The sequence below is a fragment of the Rattus rattus genome, chromosome X (assembly GCF_011064425.1).
Source record: "Rattus rattus isolate New Zealand chromosome X, Rrattus_CSIRO_v1, whole genome shotgun sequence".
In the NCBI taxonomy this organism is placed as follows: domain Eukaryota; kingdom Metazoa; phylum Chordata; class Mammalia; order Rodentia; family Muridae; genus Rattus; species Rattus rattus.
This window is the reverse complement of record NC_046172.1, coordinates 69,564,618-69,586,738: the sequence shown is the minus strand read 5'-3', so window position 1 is coordinate 69,586,738 and position 22,121 is coordinate 69,564,618. Positions and strand designations below refer to the sequence as shown.

General features: G+C 35.2%; 1 protein-coding gene and 1 non-coding gene across 2 annotated transcripts in view; both read right to left on the bottom strand.

The window, feature by feature from the left end:
* Positions 1 to 22,121, bottom strand: part of Dach2 (dachshund family transcription factor 2) — a 487,343-nt gene that overhangs the window by 305,206 nt on the left and 160,016 nt on the right.
* Positions 5,250 to 5,379, bottom strand: LOC116889473. The gene has a single exon (XR_004386425.1). It is a non-coding gene; the product is annotated as a small nucleolar RNA SNORA31 (small nucleolar RNA).

Genomic DNA, 22,121 nt, shown 5'->3' with positions numbered 1-22,121 from the left:
ATTAATTAATTTATTTAGTCACTTTACATCCAGATCCCAGCCCCCTTCTCCTTCAAGTCCTCTCCACACAGCCCCTACTCACAACTTCCCTTTCTTTCATACCTTTAATAAAGAGATGTCCCTTCTTATTTTTTATAAGATTCATTTTCAGCAGCTGAAAGTTATTCATCTTTATGTGACCTCTCTACCTGTTACTTTGTATTTTAACACCTAAGCAAAAACAATTATATTGATTTTCCATAATAAATTGACACTCAAATATGAGTTATTTCTCTTCTTCATATTATATTTAAGAGTCACACAAAGATTTGTATTTTACTATTTACTATTTTCTCACAACGGTCCTAATATTACTATATGTGTGAACATATAATCATTCTTATAAAATACATTAAAAGGAACATGTTACTTAAACTACAATAATGAAGGAGGTGGGGTGCTGACTTAGCAGATGCTCTTCCAAAGGACCTGATTTCTGTTTCCCAAACCCAAGTAAGGCATCAACAGGAAATTAACAACCTCTTCTGGACTCTGATGGTTCAAACAGCATACATACACAAAAATTTGAAATAAAAACTTTTAAAACTATAATAATATTGAAAGGGGATACTGTATTGAGTATCTGCCCTTTATAGATTTGCCACTAGAAATTGCTTCAAAATGAAAATTATACCAAAGTCCCTATAATTATCTTCTCAAACTTTATAGTAGAACTTCCCACTTGTATAAGTACAAGCTTATCAATTAAATGGAAACTGTCTCAGACTACTAATCACTCTAACATATCAATCGGATTCACTGCGACACACTAGAGATGCACAAATAAATAAATAAAAAGAAGTATATGCCTGTTTCACGATGTTTCTTGAATTTTTTCATCATGTCATATTCTCCCGAAAGCTAAGTATGACTCCCGAGACAAACTTATTTAGTTGGGAGCCTTAACAAGTTTTCTAGTTATTTATAGCCTTGCTGTAAAATTAGCAAATATTTTTCACCCATAAGGCATCAAGACACCACTTTAAAACATTGTTAGTAAGTATATATAACCATTGGGATGGAAAATAGTATATACTAAGTATTAGCATTAAAAAATTCTTTGTAGATCCTTGCAGGTTCTTGCAAGTAACAGTGAACAGTGTAGCATTTAGATGAATAATGTTTCTATAAGTAACCTTCCTCCACTGAAAATGTTTTTATTTCAGTAGAAATTCCTACTGAATTTCAAGTTTCAAATTTGTATATTTACTATTTATTGTCCATTCATAAGCTCCATTGATTTTCTTTTGCACATCTGCTGGAGGGTCAATGAATGCAAACATATACCAAAATATCACCCTGAAGGACAGAATACGTTCGATACTAAACATAATATTTATTTTATGCTAAAGTAAGGTCAATTAAATAGAAATTAAAAAAAAACCTCAGACGCTATAGAGTATGTCAGTACACTAGACTCTTGACAAAGTATGTGTTTTCTTATTATTTCCTTCCCTTTTTCCTGCTATATTTGTTTTTATAAAATTAATTTTTCAAATTTATAAAGATCAAAAAGTTTTTTGGTTACACATGTGGATGATCAGTGCTCTATAATAACATCCCCATGTTGGTACCTCCTGCAATTTATACATAAAGGCTCTTTTCATGGTTTTACTAATGGTTTCACATATAATTATCATTTTTTAAAAAAATTCTGAGCCTGTATTATTTTCACATAGATGATAGAGAAAACTTATCCAATGAGTGTGAAGCAGAGCTTTGAGAGGGTAAATGTCAAAAGTAAATTGGCCCTCTGATGACATGAGCGCCAAGGAAAATCAAATACAATGCTACATCTATGAATTTGTAATTGCATACCAGAAAGCAAAGAATAAGATAAACATTTTTCTGTTGGTTTTTAACTTTCACAGAAATTCCTTATATGCTTTTAGATGGTCACATTTTGCTGACATTTACAAACATTTCATGTTGATCTTACATGGGTCACATCAATCACCTATACAGTTTCAATGGCACTTTGTTAAATAAACTGTCATGAAAGATTTATAGAGAATTTGATAAAAGTAAAGAAGATGTAGTTTAGCTTTTAAAGATGCATTACCCTTTTTCTGAAGTGTAATATCACTTCTAAAACACCATTAAACTTTTCTGGCCATGAGGAAAAGAAGAAAAAAATCCTTTACTCTTCGGGCTTGTATTTACATCACAGTTTTCTTCAAACATTGGAGTAAAGTACAAAAGGAGAAGCCTTGCCAAGATCAATTTGCTTTGAATTGAATGGTTTCATATTGATCCTTTTTTAAAAATAATTCTAAAGAATGTTAGCTGCATTCACAATTCAATCATGAAATACTAACTAAATAATTCTGACTAGTGTATTTATGTCAACAGGTACTTCACACACATTTAGTCCTAGTATCCTGAATTGGTACATGTGATAGAAAAAAAGATAGTAAGAACTATTTGTCACATATTTCTTAGACTCTATTAAACTAGATCTGTTCTTCAAGTAAAGGAAGTGTTTGATTTTACTGCATGGAAAATAGCATCTTTAGAAGTCAAAAGATGGAGAGAATATACTAAATAATAACAATATTTCCTCCTTTGATTACAGGTATTAAATCAATGTTCCATTATTATATTTTTAGTCTGTCTCTGTCTCTGTCTCTCTGTCTCTGTCTGTCTCTGTCTGTGTCTCTGTCTCTGTCTCTGTCTCTGTCTCTCTCTCTCTCTCTCTCTCTCTCTCTGTGTGTGTGTGTGTGTGTGTGTGTGTGTGTGTGTGTGTGTGTTTATATTTTGTATATCCTAGGAAATTTTTCAGTAGTTTAGTCTCTCCTTCACCATGTGGTTGGTGGAGATTCAACTCAGATTGTTAATCTTGGCATCATGTACTCTGTAACTATTAAATCATCACACTTGCCTTTTAAATATCAGAATGAATTTTATTTAGCCTTCTGTCTTTAAGAAAAGAAAATATGCTTATCATGTTTTGGTCTAGTGGTAACAGGTTGAAATTTTTCAACTTTTGAATGGTTTTAATTTTTAGCAATAAACTCTATCATGAAAGTAAAAAGCTGATGAGAAGTACATTAGTAAAAAATAAGGGAGGAGAGAAATTGGATATTCAAAATAACTTCATGAACATTTGATTATAGAAACAGATTTTTAGAATGACTAGATGTGCTCATAGAAATTATATAGCAAGTTAAATTATTAAATAAAATGAGCTTCATGTGATGATTTCATAAAATATAAAAGAATTTGAGAAATAAAAATAATTTAATGGTAGAAATAGTAAGTACTTCACAACAAAACTGAAAAAAGCTAATATATCAGAGATGTTTGGGCTGCTTTCAATTATTATTATATTAATAGATTTAATATCTCAAGAAAGCTAAATAATATCCAAGAAAGTTAAAGACTTGATCCTTACAAACTGCATTTAAGTTATAAAGAAAGTGCATTTTCTTTCTTTTTTTTAATTTTTAGAGATATTTTTGTCACATATTGCTTTTTTGCCTTTTTAAAAAAGCCTTACTGCTGTATATTTTGCTTTACATGTTTGAATTATATATATATATATATATATATCAGTTTATATATTTACATTTCAAATGTTATCCCCTTTCCTAATTCTCCCCTCTTCCATATCCCCTACCCTGTTTCTATGAGGATGTTCCTCCTCCCACTCATCCACTCTCTCCTTAACACCTTGACATTCCTCTACACTGGGGAAAAGGCTTCACAGGAACAAGGGCTTCTCCTCCTATTGATGCCACACAAAGGCATCCTCTGCTACATATGGGGCTGGAGCCATGGATCTCCCCATGTGTACTCTTTGGTAAAACACAAACCAAAGAAAGTGCATTTTTATTTGCGCTAATTTTTTGGAAGCTCCACGAATTCAACTATTCAAAGAGTTGAACCCAATAAAATGGTGTCAGGTACATAATGAAGCCTCAAATTGAATTTTTTAAGCCATCAGGAATCAGACAGAATATAAAGTATTTGAAATAAGACTGCTTTCAACCCACATCCAAGACCCCCAGATTTGTCTTTGAGCTTTCATATAACTTCAATAAACATCTCTGTCAAGCTACAACTCAAGCTTTACATGGAAATTCTTAATGTGTGATGTATATATTATAAAACAATGAATATGAAAATGATTATTTTTGTCTTTGGAGTGAAAAGAAAATACATTAATGGTTAAACAAGTTGAAATTGGTCATTTACTACCAAAATCATCCCTCAATTTTACTTTTAAGTAGTTCAATATCTTAAGCTACTACAAGTGTACATTAACATGCTTTAAACCTCAAAGAAATCTTTATAAATGTTTCTATTTATATTCTATCTGGCCCTTTCTATTAGAAATTCTACAACCTACGATGAGTCTTATTTATATAAATGGAGTATTCACAGCAAACAAAATGCTATACTGTTTCATACCATATCTTCACTAACAGAAATTTTAAAATGACCCACTATTATATTTCCCAAATAGACAAGACATTTCTAGCTTGCATCAAAAGTGGCTTCATTCAAGACAAGTATCTTCTGTTGCTCTATTTCTTCAGTCCATTATCTTCATGAATTACATTCTATCATGCCCTGACACTGAGGATGCAGCTTTATTTCCAGATTGTGTGTTATCGTTTTGCATTACAAAGAAGTTCTTAATCCAGCCCAGTTTTAAACTTAGCATTCCTATCAGAAATGGCAAATTCAGCAATCATTTTTGACTTAGAGCTTTTATGAATATTTGTTCCTTAAAATAAACATTCATTATATAAAAAGCAATGCAAAAATTTTCCTAAAATAGAGATCAAAAGCTTAATTTCTATATTTAGATTCCAAAGGCAAAACTGACAAAGATAGTCCATGAATACATTTGTCAATCCCATTTCTCAGAATGATCAAGCATTAACTAAAATAGTCACTAAAAGAACAATATTTAATCTATGTAAATTTTATATTTAGTAGATTCCATTTGTAAATATTTCTACAGATAAGTTCCATTGTGAAATCTGCCAATCAGCGTACAAATATCAATAAATAAATGTTTTTGTCCTCTCACCAGAATAAATATTAAGAGGGAAGCTTTTTAATCTCAATTCTTGCTATTTCCTTTGGGTAAAATGCTTACTATTTATGCTATTTGCCCACTTTATTCAAGTTCAAAGTGCATCTTATTGGAGAGGACTACAGCATAGCACTTATCTTTTTTTTCCACTTTCCTAGCATGTAGATTTACACCCCAATTCAATCTGAACTGCCACAAAGGCAAGCAGGAAGCTCAGGGAGAGTTTCCTTTTGCATCCTAATGCAAACCAGAAGAACAACCACAAACTGTTGAAGGTCTATCAGTGTATGCACAGCACTTATCTTATATACATATTATATCACCCCAACTTTCTAACAGTTCTCAATTACTTATAATCAGTAATAGTCCCATAAAACATTGCTTCAAGTTTCTTCTCATTGTGTGATTGATATGTAGATAAATGATACACATAGATATATAGATACATAGACACATAGATGCATGTTTTGTGTGTATGTACATATATACATATATTATATAAATACAATCTAATGTGTCCATTTATTATTGATTGTATGTATATGTCTTAGGGCTCACAACATGGTATTAAATAATTAATTAGGAGGCCAATAGCTGGGGAAGAGTAATTATCTCTCAGCAGTTCTCCTTCTAAGGTTTAGGGCCTGTGAGAGTTCCCCCAACCATATTGGCATGTAAACATGTGCCATTATTCAGGCTTTCTTGGGCAGCCATAATGGTAAATGAATGAAATACAATATTCAAGGAAGGTAACTTCTAGAATTAAGTGAATCATGTGGAGCCCGTTAGTAATTGTGGTTTTGGTCCACAGCTCAACATTTGTAAATCAATCTGATACTTGGTCAAGTATCTCACCTGTGTGACAAATATTTATTCTTTTTAACAGGAAAGACTGGATTGTTTAGACTAAACTATATAAACAGGTTTTGATACCACAGTCCTCTGGGTATGTAGCCCTTTAACTGTAGCTTTCATTGTACCTGTAAATTTATTTTTAAAGTGTTGAATTTAGTTTTTGACTTCATGATTTTTTTCAAATGATGGATAGATCTGATGGCCTTATGCTTTATAAAATGGAGTTTAACTTCCTTTCATGTTCTTTGTGTCTAGTTTACTAATGGTTCTTATTGCTCTACATATTGTCTAATATACAGAATGTGAAAGAGACAAGAAAGAAAACAAAAAGCACCTTGCAAATATGAGAAATCATCTTTAAAAGATGTAGAATTTCCTATTAATGTACTTGCACCAAGACATTATTTATTTGCAATTAGCCTAAGAAATATAAACTAGATAATATTAAGCTACCAGTAAAAGTGTCAAAGAAATCATAATACTATAGACAACTCTGTATATTTCAATAAGTGGACCAACTCAGGCAAGGCTTTTGCAGACATTGCTTAGGAAACAGAAACTTATACATTTATGAATTAGAGTTAAAGTTTTGCTATTTCACTAGTGCTGGTCATGCATTAAAAGGACACTTACAACATATGTACTGTTTATGTGTGTGTACTGATTATGTACACAATGCAGTTTACAGGGAAGTCAATGATGCTTCAGTAGAAGGCCACACATCCAAGTATATACAGGCAGCTCAAGTTAACAATCATGGACTTATTTCTTGTTTTAAAATAAAAAGAGGATACAACTCTGGGTAGGAAAGAGGGTGGATTTTTGCAAAAAAAACTTGGGAAAAATAAATATGTTAAATACATATGGTATACAATTTCCAAGAATAAAATAAAATTCAAAATAATTCAATGAATATATGCCATGGAAATCCCCAAATATCATAGGCTGTTGTAGAGAAAATACAATAGGTTGCTATCCACAACCTAACAACAAAATCCAATTGCTGACATGGCTGGATATAATATTAACTCAAACTTACCAAACTCTACTCAAAGGATAAATGGGCTGAGAAAGAAGTTAGGAAACAACATCCTTCACAGTAATCACAAAAAAAGATAAAATATCTTGGTATGAATCTAACCAAACAAGTGAAGGATCTGTATGACAAGAACTTCAAGTCTCTGAAGAAAAAAAAAATCAAAGAAGGCCTCAGAAGATGGAAAGATCTTCTGATCTCATGGATCAGAAGGATTAACATAGTAAAAAGTGGCCATCTTACCAAATTTAGTATATAGATTCAATGCAATCCCCATCAAAATTCCCACTCCATTCTTTACAGAGATAGAAAGAACAATTTTCAAATTCATCAGGAATAATAAAAAACCCGCGATTGCGAAAAACATTCTCAAAAATAAAAGAACTTCTGGGGGAATAACCATCCCTAACCTCAAGCTATACTATAGAACAATAGTTATAAAAACTGCATGGTATTGGTACAGAGACAAGCATGTAGATCAGTGGAATAGAATTAAAGTTCCAGAAATAAACCCACATATCTATGGTTACTTGATCTTTGACAAAGAAACCAAAACCAACCAGTGGAAAAAAAGACAGCATTTTCAACAAATGGTGCTGGTCCAACAGGCAGTTGGCATGTAGAAGAACACAAATTGATCTACTCTTATCTCCTTGTCCAAGTGGATCAAGAACCTCCACATAAAAGCAGATACACTGAATCTAATAGAAGAGAAGGTGGGAAAGAACCTCAAACACATTGAGACAGGGGGAAATATTCTGAACACAACAGCCATGGCTCATGCTCTAAGATCAACAATTGACAAATGGGAACTCATAAAATTGAAAAGCTGTAAGGCAAAGGACACTGTCAATAGGACAAAATGGCAACCCACAGATTGGGAAAACATCTTCACCAACCCTACACCTAATATGGGGTTAATATCCAAAGTATACACAGAACCCAAGAAGTTAGACTCCAGAAAAATCACATTACCCTATTAAAAATGGGGTACAGAGCTAGACAACGAAAAATCTCTAATGGCTGAGAAGCACTTAAAAAATGTTCAACATCCTTAGTAATCAGGGAAATGCAAATCAAAATGACCCTGAGATTCTATCTCACAACAATCAGAATGGCTAAGATAAAAAACTCCAGCGACAGGAGATGCTAGCAATGATGTGGAGAAAAAGAAACACTCCTCCATTGCTAGTGGGGCTACACGTTGCTAAAAGCACTTTGGAAATCAATCATGGTGGTTCATGAGAAAATTAAAAATAGTTCTATTTGAATATCTAACTCTACCACTATTGGGCATGTACTCAAAAGATGCTCCAACATATAACAAGGACACATATTCCACTATGTTTACAGCAGCCTTAATTATAAAAGCCAGAAGCTGGAAACAACCTAGATGTCCCTCAACAGAATGGATACAGAAAATGTGGTACATTTACACAATGGAGTACTATTCAGCTACTAAAAACAAGGACTTCATGAAATTCGCGGGCAAATGGATGGAACTAGAAAAATCTTCCTGAATGAGGGTAACTTAGATACAAAGGAACACACATGATATACTCACTAATAAAAATGGATTTTAGCCCCAAATGTCACAATAACAATGATATAACCCAGAAATCATATAGAGCTTAAGAAGAAGAAAGTATAGATGCTTCAATCTTACATACAACGGGGAAGAAAATAATCACAGGATGTAGAGAGAGGGAAGGGCCTGGGAGGAGAGAGGAACAGGTGGGAAATAAGGGTAGCCAGAAACAGATTTTGGAATGGACAGGAGAGATGTATAGGGAGTCTGGAAATTGAATAGAAACATGTACCAATGAGTATGAGGCATTGGTCTAGCTACTAGAATGTCCCAGACTCCAGGGAAGGAAGAAGCTACTAAGTCCCAATGATGATTTACTTGAAATACCCAACAAAGAGGCGATATAACCTAGAAAGACTACCTCCAGTAGATAGGCACCGCCCCCAGTTGAGGGATGGGGCCACCCACCCGTCTCAGGTCTAATATCCAAATATATATATATATATATATATATATATATATATATATATAAACCTCAAAAAGCTAACCTCCTAAAGACCGAACAACCCAATAAAAAAAATGGGGTATAGAACTAAACAAAGAATCCACAATAGAGGACTCTTGAATGATTGAAAAACACTTAAAGGAAATGACCCTGAGGTGGTCCACAATGGAAGAATGGATACAGGCAATGTGGTACATTTACACATTGGAATACCACTCAGCTATTAAGAAGGAAGTCATGAGTTTAGCAGGCAAATGCATGGAACTAGAAAATATCCTGAGTGAGGTAACTCAGACACAAAAGGACTTGCATGTTATGTACTCACTAATAAATGGATATTAGTTCAAAAAGTACAGAATACACAGTATAAAATCCACAGAATTCAAGAAGGTTTACAGCTGAAGGGCCCAAGTGAGGATGCTTCAATTCCACTTGGGGAGGAGAAGAAAACAACCACAGGAAGGCAGGGAGGGAGGGACCTGGGTTGGAGAGGGGATAGGGAGGAGAAAGGGGGAACATGATCAGGTACTGGGCAGAACAGGATTGAAGCCCTGAGGGCCAGCTGAAAGAATGGAAACAGGCAACCTTGGGAAGTAGGAGGTGGGGGAACTCTCTAGAATGTATCAGAGACCTGGGAGGTGAGAGACTCTCTGGACTCAAAGTGGGGGGATCCTAGATGAAATTCCATACAGTGGGGAGAGAGACCTTGTTGAGTACACCTCCAGTAGAAAGACAGGACAACAAGTTAGAGGGATGGGGTTGCCATCCTACAGTCAAAATTTCTAATCCTGAATTGTTCCTGTCTAAAAGAACTGCAGGGCCAAAAATGGAGAAGAATCTAAGGGAAAAGAAGTCCAGTGACAGGTCCAAATTGGGATCCAGCTCAAGGGGAAGCTCTAAGGCCTGACTATTTCCGATGTTATGGTGTGCTCACAGACAGGAGCCTAGCATGGTGGACCTCCAAGAGGCCCAACAAGTAGCTGAAAGTGTCAGATGCTGATACTTACACCCAACCAATGGACAGAAGCTGGTGATCCCTATGGTTGAATTAGGGAAAGGCTGAAAGGAGCTGAGTAGGAGGGTGACACTATAGAAAGACCAAGAGTTTCAACTAACCTGGACCTCCCAAAATCTCTCAGAACCTGTGCCACCAACCAGGTAGCACACATCAGCTAATATAAGGTCTCCAACACATATACAGCAGAGGACTGCCTGGTCTGGCCTCAGTGAGAGAAGATGCACCTAACTATTAAGAGACTTGAGGTCCCAGGGACTAGGGAGGTATGGTTGGGTGGAGGTGGGGAAAACCTCTTGGATATGGAGGAAGAGGAATGAGATGAGGAACTGTAGGAGGGTGGACTGAGAGGGGAATAAAAACTGGTCCATAGGGTTTGGGGATTTAGCTCAGTGGTAGAGCGCTAGAGTGGTAGACACCTCATCAGAGAAACCTCTATGTAGAACAAATGGAGATGATCATAGAAAACCAGAATTGGACATAGTGAAGAGAACAATGGATCATGGGAAACCCAGCACGAATGCATATACCTGCATCACATCTCCTAAATATATATCTTAGGGAACATTAAGAAGGAACAGAAAGATTTTTAGAGTTAGAATACCAGGACCTTTGTGGTAAAACAGTCTCTCCATGAGATAGCTGCATAAACAAGGCTGGAATAATGGCAGTAGCAATAGACATGATAACATAGAAGAGGGAAAGTTTCACAGGGTCACATCAATACATAATGAGCTACCTTACTGTTATCAACTGCAGAATGGTCAGCCTTGAAACTATATATGCACAAACAACAAAATCAGACTACAAGCACTATGTTTGTAGCATGGGCTAACATTCATATATATTTATGCAACAAAAATAATCAAAGAAAATATGTCATCAACTTGAGATAGGGGAGGTATAGGAGAGGTTTGAGAGAAGGTAGCTCAGAGGGACTGCAAGGAGGAGATGGATTGGGGAAAGTGACATAATTCTATTTCAATTAAAAACATATTTTTAAAAACCAAAGATAAGCCCTGATGATAAGAGCTAGAGAAATGATCAGCATGTAAAAATGCTTATTGTACAAGTGTTCAAACCTTACTTCAAATCCCCAGCATCAATGCAAGAATATGGGTATGGCCAATCATATGTTTATAATCTCAGATCTGTAGGATATGAAGATAAGAAGCTCAAGCGGGTTTCCTGTCTGACCATATAATTCCCAGGTTCAGTAAAGAAACTGGAATGTTGTGGAACAGGACACTGGACATTCTCTGCTGTCTCTGCCTGTATATAATCATGAATTTAGAACCCACATACAATGAGAAAGAGGGGAGCACACCTGTTTGCAAACTTTCTAGCTATAAAAAGTCTTAGAATAACACTTAACAACATAGGCAAATCAACAATCAAATTTCTATTGTGCTGCTAAGTAGGAGAAGCAGCACATCAGAAGTGAAGCAAAAGAGACAACACAAATGGAGTCTATAAAAGCTCAGAAAGGTATTGGTTCTGGTCTTGTTCATATATAAAGTCACCTCCAGCAATAGTAAAATTAGCAGTAATTCTAACAACTAAGATATATAAAGGGCAAATGAGAGATCAAATAATTTTTCACATCATTAAGTTTCATGGCTAAATATTGGCTAGTTTATACCATGGCAGTAAATAATTAAATCTAAATAGGAAAAATAGGCTTTTAAAATATATTTTCATTTGATTCTAAAGAATAACAGCAACAATGAACAGGATCTTAAATATGAAGATTTTATTTCCTGTAGAAGACCTACTTTCCTTATTTCCTAGTATATTCTATGTACAATTCCTTTTGGCTCTATAGGAACTTCTAAAACATATAATTAGAGGGAAGACATGTCTTTAATGCCAACAAACAATGAACTACATTTACATTGGAAAAAATTTTCGCAATTTCTTTTGTCATTTATACATGCACATTAACATAAGCATATTTTTTGCAGCTATATGTTGTCTTTTTACTGTCCAAGGGAGCATTGTCTCATTTGTGCTCTCCATGAAACTACAAAGTTATTTTTATCATTCCTATATTAATGTTAGAAATGTAAGTACTTTGAAATGTATACTATATAACAAATCAATTTTTGTTTCTTATACAACATCTTTAAGTAACACAGAATAAGTATTCCACATATCTAAATATTCTCTCATTCCATAAATGTCTCTAATTTTTTTCACAAATAGAATTATTGTATCATACAAGTATATTTATCAAGGAAAGTTGATACTAATGTTGTTATATTGTAATTTTAGTTAATTTATAAACTAATTATGTGAATCAAATAAAGTTTCACTACCCAAACCTTGCTTCATAATGTAATAACATCAAGCATTTGGATTTAGAATCTAAAGATACAGAGAGTTAAAAATAAATCTCTTCTAATTAGTCATCATTCAAAAGAACTTTATTCCATTTCTTTTATTTCTAGCATAATCTAATTATCAAATTCTCGGGCATACCTTACTCTTTCTCACTTTTTTATTTGTATCATTTCCCCCATCTGGAATATCCTCAATGCTGACCTAAACCTAGCCAAATATATCATTCTTCAAAAACCGACTCAAATGTTAAGATAATATTAGCAACCCAATTACTCTTGGCACTCTTGTTCAACCATCCATAAGGGACTCTCGTTCCTACGGCTGCATTAAAAACACAATGAGATAACACGAGTTAAAGCTCACACTAAATTATGAAGCAGTGTACAATTGTGAACTGGACTTGTAAGCACTTAAAAAGACTTGTTTGGTACAAGAATGGAAGCATTTGCTCATAACCATAAAACAGTTTCTTTATCTTAAAGCTTCATAAGAATCGCCATAAAGTTCGCCTTCATAATTTAGCATTATTCTAAAAAATCTGAGCACAAGTATATATTGTAAAGTACTATGTACTTTTGTGAATAATAAATAGAAATAAAAAGAACAGTCTAGAACAGAAAGATGTTTTATGCTTGTATAAGTGCATGAAAATTAGCCTTATACTATCAGTTTCTAAAGCTCCTACATAATATGTAATTATTTACATTTTCCTTTGGGTTTGATTTATTATATAATAAGTTATTTGAAACCAGTAAAAAGCAGCATTCAATATACTAATCTTTGAAATTTCTCAACATGTTCTCTGGGTAAAGAATAAGTAAAATATGAAGAAAAGTATTAAAATATGAGAGAATTTATATGCACCAACCCTTATTAATTCATGTCTTAATGAAGCAAATAATTTTAAACATTTACAATTCCTTGTGTACTTTCAATTTTACATAAATGTAAATGAGGCATGTTATTATTATTATTATTAACTTCTGACATTAAGCAATACACTTTAGGTGCATGTGAATATGATTAAGGGTTACACAGAGGGTAAATTTTCAGTAACACAATTATAGCATAAAAATAAGCTGCTGGGAAATGTGACAGGTTCTGTTTTTTGTTCATGTAAATGTGTTCTGTTACAAAAAGAAAAATGCTTAGGCACAAATACATGTACAATACTTATGATTTTATTAGACAAGGCATAAACTCCATGGAATATTTTAAGGGAGGCCTCGGTAAAGATGCTAATTTATAATTCTGTAAGGAAAAGAAAGTGTGCATGTCTGCGACTGTCACAAAAAATTTATTAACAGTCTGGCTACTCATTCATGCATCACAAGACAATAAAGTCATCAGTGATGTTTATTTCTGATCAAAAGAAAACTATCTTATTCAGGGACCTAGAGCATAATAAAATATAGACACAGAGAAAGTGTTCTTGCTTAGTTAATTGGCATATGGTATTGGCACTGTGCCTTTGCTGGCATGTCGTCCCATCACTGAGGTACGTGTGATTCACTAGCCAGTTTCCTTTATTCCTTAGCAGGTTTTCTTCTCCACTGGGACCTAAAGCCAAAAGAAAAAAATCCCTCACTGGGGATATTCACTGTAGGTGAGTCTTCCATTCACTGAGCACTGAAATGTGTCAAGTCTCTAGTTTCTAAAATAGCCTTCCAAGATAATTTTAATTTAGATTTGGAGCTAAGCATACTGAGTTCCTGAAGTTTCAGACAGAAGTCTCAGATCAAAATAGCTCAAAGAAATAATATTTGTATTTGAACAATGATTTCTCCTATGACAAAGACTGGAACCTTTCTCCTAGACAAGCTATCTACTGAAGCTAGTAATCATTTGTGCAGTTTATGGTAACCTAGTCTTAATTCAAGAATCAGGAGATTGCCTATAAAAATGATCTACCTCATGATGATATAGTACTATGTAACTTCCCTCTACAACTACACTTTCAGCAATTTCCATTTCTTGACACAATGGCTGACAGTGAGAAAACATTTTTATAAAGATTAAGTAAATCTACTATGCTCACTCTTAGCAGAAAAAGCATCTCTAATTTTGCCAATATATAAAATTTGAAAGCAATCAATTAAATGAAATGTCATTTATAATAAATACGTGTATACATGTAGATGGATGGATGGATGGGTAGATAGGTAGATCCTTTGCATAATTCTATTCTTAAAAATATCAAAACAACGACTTTATGAAATTCGTAGGCAAATGGTTGGAACTGGAAAATATCATCCTGAGTGAGCTAACCCAATCAAAGAAAGACATACATGGTATGCACTCATTGATAAGTGGCTATTAGCCTAAATGCTTGAATTACCCTAGATGCCTAGAACAAATGAAACTCAAGAGGGATGATCAAAATGTGAATGCTTCACTCCTTCTTTAAAAGGGGAACAAGAATACCCTTGGCAGGGAAGAGAGAGGCAAAGATTAAAACAGAGACTGAAGGAACACCCATTCAGAACCTGCCCCACATGTGGCCCATACATATACAGCCACCCAATTAGACAAGATGGAAGAAGCAAAGAAGTGCAGACTGACAGGAGCCGGATGTAGCTCGCTCCTGAGAGACACAGCCAGAATACAGCAAATACAGAGGCGAATGCCAGCAGCAAACCACTGAACTGAGAACGGGACCCCCCTTGAAGGAATCAGAGAAAGAACTGGAAGAGCTTGAAGGGGCTCGAGACCCCATATGTACAACAATGCCAAGCAACCAGAGCTTCCAGGGACTAAGCCACTACCTAAAGACTATACATGGACTGACCCCGGACTCTGACCTCATAGGTAGCAATGAATATCCTAGTAAGAGCACCAGTGGAAGGGGAAGCCCTGGGTCCTGTTAAGACTGAACACCCAGTGAACTAGACTGTTGGGGAGAGGGCGGCAATGGGGGGAGGGTGGGGAGGGGAACACCCATAAGGAAGGGGAGGGGGGAGGGGGATGTTTGCCCGGAAACCAGGAAAGGGAATAACACTCGAAATGTATATAAGAAATACTCAAGTTAATTTAAAAAAAAAGCCATTTTAACAATTTTTTAAAAAAAAGCCATTTTAACAATTTAAAAAAAAATATGGTATCAGATGAGTCGGAGAGATAAGGGAGGAGTGCAGTGCAGGGGAGATGATGATAATCAACATATATTGTATGAAATTTTTTAAATAATGAAATAAAAATACCATATAACATGGTAAGAAAGAAGACATCGAATACAGGCATATATTCAATAAAAGCAATTGATGGTACTGAAGGTAGTAAACCAGAAGACAAATGACTGCCAGCTATATAATACTGAAATGAATTGACTTAGTTGTATTCATCCTACACAACACAATACATATAAGTTCTTAGAAGTTATGCTAACCATCCTTATATTAAAAAAATAAAAATAAATGTCTCAGGGGGTTCAAAAAATTAAAAGTCTCATTATCCCTATCCCTCTGAATTTTCCTTTTGAATACAAAATATAATTCTCAATACATGCAATTTAATAGAATTTAAAAACATATGTCTTTCACACTCAAAGTCATTTTGCATATGTCATTTAGCACATGCAAAGGTCTTTGCAGACTTACACACAGAATTCCCCTTTTACCCTTTATTTTTTGTTAGTTTTCAATTTTATTTTTGAGATTATAATATAATTACATTTCTTCTTTCCCTTTCTTCCCTCCAAATACTTGCAAATACCTCTCCACAGTCTCTTTCAAATTCATAGTCTCGTTCTTCTTTCTACACTAATTGTTATCACATGTCAATGTATGTATGCATGTATTATGTATTCCTAAATATAACATTCTCCCTTCTTAGTACTTTTGTTTGATCAGAGAATATACTGTAATTTCCCTCTGACTGGAAATCATTAACTGGAGACAATGTACAACATCATTTTTTTCATAGGGAGTTTGGTGACAAGAACTAACTGCTGAGGTGACATGTTGCATTTGTTATATGAATATTTAGGGAAATGTGTTTCAGATATTTTGAGAAGATCCAAAAGTAAGTGTCTGAACAAGAATATGGAAAAGGGAAAAGAGATAGTGAGGAAAGACCTCAGGAAAACCTTACACCATTCCAGACCTTTAAGGAAGATGATAATACATATAAAAAAAATTCGGGGGAGAAGGAATAGGATGAGAAACTGTGGGAGCAGCGACTGAGTAGGAGCAATGACTAGAATGCCAATAAATGAAATTCTTTTTAAAATTAAGTCATAATGATGACCTTGTTTTATTTGAAATTGGGATGATGTAGAATATGAACAGAAAGCTTATTTAACTTTTTATTATAGGAAAATATGAAGGAAAGTGGAATTAATCAAAAAATAAATTAAAAGGTGCTGCTTCTGCTAGAGCTGTTTTTCTCGTGACGGATACACACCACAGGGAACAGTGAAGAAAGTGGACAACCTTGACCAAATACATCTAAATATTTCTCTAGAAGTTAGCCCTGCACTGAATAAAAGAAAGATAATATCCTAGCTGTAAGTCCAAAAGATCGAATCTGCTTTTAAGTCCCAGATATTTTTTCATTAACGTTATTTTAGTTTATAGGACACAGGTGCTCAGGGCATACTGGCAGTAAATCTAAACAAACAAAAAAAAATCATCCTGTAGACTAACACTTGATATGGTTGCCAAATGCCAGATAGCTCAGGAAACTATTCTCATGTCTGAAACACGAGTTTGACAATAAACTGCATGATTAATATAGATAGACAGACACAGCAAGTATGGCAGAAGAATGGGCTGGACAATTAATTTAAGATCCTCAGAAAGAGAACAGAGCAAGGACATAGTGGAGGTCAGAATAGTGGGGATGTTTTTTAGAGGAAATATTGTGAAAGAGATTGTCTCTTGGCAAAAGGGGGGGGAGAAAAATGAAACAAGAACTATCAGGATTGGCTTACTAATCCCAAAACAATGAATTTGAGATCTAAGATAATTTCAAGTTGACACTGGGAATTAGTCTATTATGGGTGACCACAATCATGATAACGAAAAGCAATCCACCAAGTAAAGCAAATTGTTTGAAAAGTTGTCACTAAAGCATTAGATTCTTCTAATTCCCCAGACACACTAAAATGGGACTGATTTATTTTCCCATGTTTTTTGAAGGCTTGTGAAATTCCTTCTGTATTCACAGTGAAAGGGAAACTATTAGAAAAGCAAATATTGGGTTCCAACCAGGAACAGATGTTATTTTCCAATTACAATTCACTAGACCAAAATATTAATTTATTAAACAGCAATGTTTAATTTGGAAAAACTACATTTTCTAGTGAAGTATTATTTTTAAAAAGGAAGTTGTCCTGATTATTTGGTGTAAGTAATCTAATGATATGACAAACAGATTATTGTCTGCTGTTGATATGCAAACAACATCATCCCATACTGAGAAACAGCTACTGAACACAAACCCAAGTGTGACGGATCATTCTCTAGGAAAACAGAACTTCATTAGTGTTTCCCCAAACCTCTCACTTAGTAATGTAGTTCTCCATTACATAGTAGAAAGGTTATGTTTTATTAACAAAGGAGCAAGTTAGTAAAGTAAAAATAAAAAAAATGATGTCTCTATCAAAATTTATAGATGTCAAGCTATAGGTTATCAGCCTACTGAACTGACACTGTTAATACATCATAGTTGTGCAACATATTCTGTCAGCATTGTTTATTTTGTCAGGGGTTAAATAATGACCATGTACTAAGAACGCCTTTGGGGTGCTGCTGTGTCTTACATATTGTTCACCTGTTTGTTTTGGGGCTAGTTTCCATTGCTCGTTTAGACATTCTTATGGTTTGCTATTGTTTGGACACATGGAATCTATCATTTTGAAATAGGCTATAGGTCAACTCTGAAAAATACCAGTTTCACTCCTGTCCCAACATTTCCTGTTACCTTTTGTGTCAGTGTTTAGTGCCACAGTATCCATACACTACTCCAAATATTAAGTAATTAATAAATGATTATTAACAATTTATTCAACAGTTATCCTACACACTAAATCTATGAAACCTAAAAATAGATGGAATATGTAAGGGCTGTATGAATAAGATAGATATTAATAATATTTGTATGCTGAACTTGAAAATTATCTCTCCTCAGTAAGTAGCTGTCCAAATGTTATAATTCAATTATCAGTATCATAAACTATTCCATGTCCTCAAGGAATTCTGGAGGAATAGACAAAGTTAAACTGCTCAGGGATCAGAAATATTTAATATGTTTCTATTTCTATCACTTTGTGCAGTGGATGAAGATTAGTTTTACTTTATACTTACTTGCACATTAAACCATATGTCTTTTTACAATTATTATTTGAAAACCTACTGATGTGAACAATATTGGGTATATAGAAAACTAAATTAATGAAACTATCAGTCTAAAGCTCCATGGCATAGATAGGAACATAAAACATATATGATGCATGAGAATAGCAGCGGTACAAGAACTGAAAAGATTATCAAGAAAAGATGAATCTTAGAAAGACAGGCACTTCTAGATTTTTTTCCTATGCCATTTCAATTCAAGCCTTAATTCTCAAGGTTTAACATTTTATTTGCACATCACATTATTTTTTATTGTTTATTCTCTATTTTTTGTTGGATATTTTTATTTACATTTCATATGTTATCCCCTTCCCCTGTTTCCCACCCATAAATACCCTATCCCATCCACTCTCTCCCTTCTATAGGGGTGTTCCGCCTCCCCAACCGCCCCCCCTTCCAGCCTCCCTGCCCTGACATTGCCCTACACTGGGGGATCCAGCCTTGACAGGACCAACGGCTTCTCCTCCCATGGTGGTTTAGTCCCATGGAGCTCTGGTTAGTTGGTATTGTTGTTCTTATTGGGTTGCAAACCCTTTCACCTCCTTTAATCCTTTCTCTAATTCCTCCAATAGGGACCTCATTCTCAGTTCAATGGTTTGCTACTGGCATTCCCCTCTGTATTTGTCATGCTCTGGCAGAGCCTCTCAGGACAGCAATATCAGGCTCCTGTAAGCATGCACTTCTTGGCATCAGCAATATTGTCTAGTTTGATGGCTGTATGTATACAGGCTAGATCCCCAGGTGGGGCAGGCTCTGAATGACCATTCCTTCAGTCTCTGCTCCAAACTTTGTCTCTGTATCTCCTCCTATGAATAATTTTGTTTGCCCTTCTAAGAAAGACTGAAGCATCTGTACTTTGGTGGTCCTTCTTCTTGAGCTTTGTGTGGTCTGTGGATTGTATCTTGGGTAATCCGAGCTTTTGGGCTAACATCCACTTATCAGTGAGTACATGCTTGTTTCTTTCTTTTTTGTTTGTGATTAGGTTACCTCACTCAGGATGATATTTTCTAGTTCCAGCCATTTGCCTATGAATTTCATGAAGTCATTGTTTTTAATAGCTGAGAAGTACTCCTTTGTGTAGATGTACCACCTTTTCTGTATCCATTCCTTTGTTGAAAGACATCTGGGTTCTTTCTAGCTTCTGGCTGTTATAAAAAAGGCTGTTATGAACATAGTGGAGCAAGTGTCCTTGTTATATGTTGGAGCATCTTTTAGGTATATACCCAGGAGTGGTATAGTTGGGTCCTTAGGTAGTACAATGTCCAATTTTCTGAGGATCCTCCAAACTGATTTCCAGAGTGGTTGTACCAGTCTGCAATCCCACCAATAATAGAGGAACGTTCCTCATTCTCTATATCCACACTAGCTTCTGCTGTCACCTGAGTTTTTTTTTTTTTTTTTTAATCTTAGCCATTCTGACCTGTGGGATGAAGAATCTCAGGGTTGTTTTGATTTGCATTTCCCTGATGACTAAGGATATTGAACATTTCTTTAGGTACTTCTCAGCCATTCGATATTCCTCAGCTGAGAATTTGTTGTTTAGCTCTGTGCCCTATTTTTAATAGGGCTATTTGATTTTCTGGAGTCTAACTTCTGTAGTTCTTTGTATTATGTTGGATATTAGCCCTCTATCAGATGTAGGATTTATAATGATTGCACATAACATCGTTTTGCTGATAAAAATTTCAGGCTAAAATATTCAAGTAAATTTTGCATACAAAAATTCTCTTATTTTGTGAGGCTGTTGTAACTAACTTTCTGCCCTATTTTTAGTTAAAGGACATAGTTTGCTATACTTTTTTTCAAAACAAACACTTATACAACAATAATATGCCATCAGGATATTCAGGATTGGTTTTTATATTGATTTCTTTATTTATTTATTTATTTAAATGTTATTCCCTTTCCCAGTTTTCAATCCATAAACCCCCTATACGATCCCCTCCCCCTTCTTCTATGCCTCCCCCTTCTTCTCTGTGGGTCTTCCCCCTCCCCAACCTTCCACCCCTTCCCACCTCCCCACCCTGACATTCCCCTGCACTGGGGGCGGGGTTCAGTCTTGGCAGAACCAAGGTCTTCTCTTCCTATACCAATAAGACCTAACAAGGCCATACTCTGTTACATATGCAGATGTAGCCATGGGTCTGTCCATGCACAGTCTTTGGATAGTGGTTTAGCTCCACTGGGAGCTCTGGTTGATTGGCATTGTTATTCTTTTTTTTTCTTTATTAACTTGAGTATTTCTTATTTACATTTTGATTGTTATTCCCTTTCCCGTTTCCAGGCCAACATCCCCTAACCCCTCCCTCCCCTTCTATATGGGTGTTCCCCCTCCCCATCCTCCCCATTACCGCCTCCCCCCCAACAATCACATCCACTGGGGTTCAGTCTTAGCAGGACCAAGGGCTTCCTTCCACTGGTGCTCTTACTAGGCTATTTATTGCTACCTATGAGGTTGGAGCCCAGGGTCAGACCATGTATAGTCTTTGGGTAGTGGCTTAGTCCCTGGAAGCTCTGGTTGGGTGGCATTGTTGTCCATATGGGGTCTCGAGCCCCTTCAATTCTTATGGGGTTGCAAGCCCCTTCAGCTCCTTCAATCCTTTCTCTAATTCCTCTAATGATGGTCCCATTCTCAGTTCAGTAGTTTGCTGCTAGCATTCATTCAAATTGTGCTTGTGTTTTTTTTTCCTGGCTGTAAGATAGGATGGAAACCCTATCACTTGTTTCTATAGTACTAGAACCTCACCACTAGCATTTCTAGTTTCTAATACGTATAGTTTAGAGTCAATCACTATCTCCTAGTTTAAATTATATTATTTTTAAACCTAGAGCACTATAGATATATTGCACTAAGCTGTGCAGTGCAATGAAAGAAATACTATACATCCTGTTTTCATAGTACGCATTTAAGTCCCAGATGAGTCATTTGTGAGTTAAAAACTTTGTCAACTGTAAAAAACAAAAAAGCATGAAAATCACTTCACTCCCTTTTCACTGAGATATCTTTCGAAACTAATGGTTTGAGAACTTCAAACGTATTGTAGCACAGAAATAAGTATAAGTATATAACTATTATAAGTGACATAACCCACAAACCATATGGAACTTAAGAAGAAGGAAAACCAAAGTACGGATGATTTGATCCTACATAGAAGGAAGAACAAAATAATCACAGAAGGTACAGTGAGGGACAGACCTGGTAGGGAGAGAGGAGGAGTAGGAGAAAATGGGGGTGGGGGGCAGAAGGAAGGACAGGAGTTGGGAGAGGGTCAGGATATTGAATAGAAATATGTAGCAGTGGGGGATGGGGAACTGGGAGCAGCCACTAGAGAGTCCCAGACTCCAGGGAAGTTATAGATTCCCAGGACCAAATAGTGATGACTTTAGCTGAAATACCCAA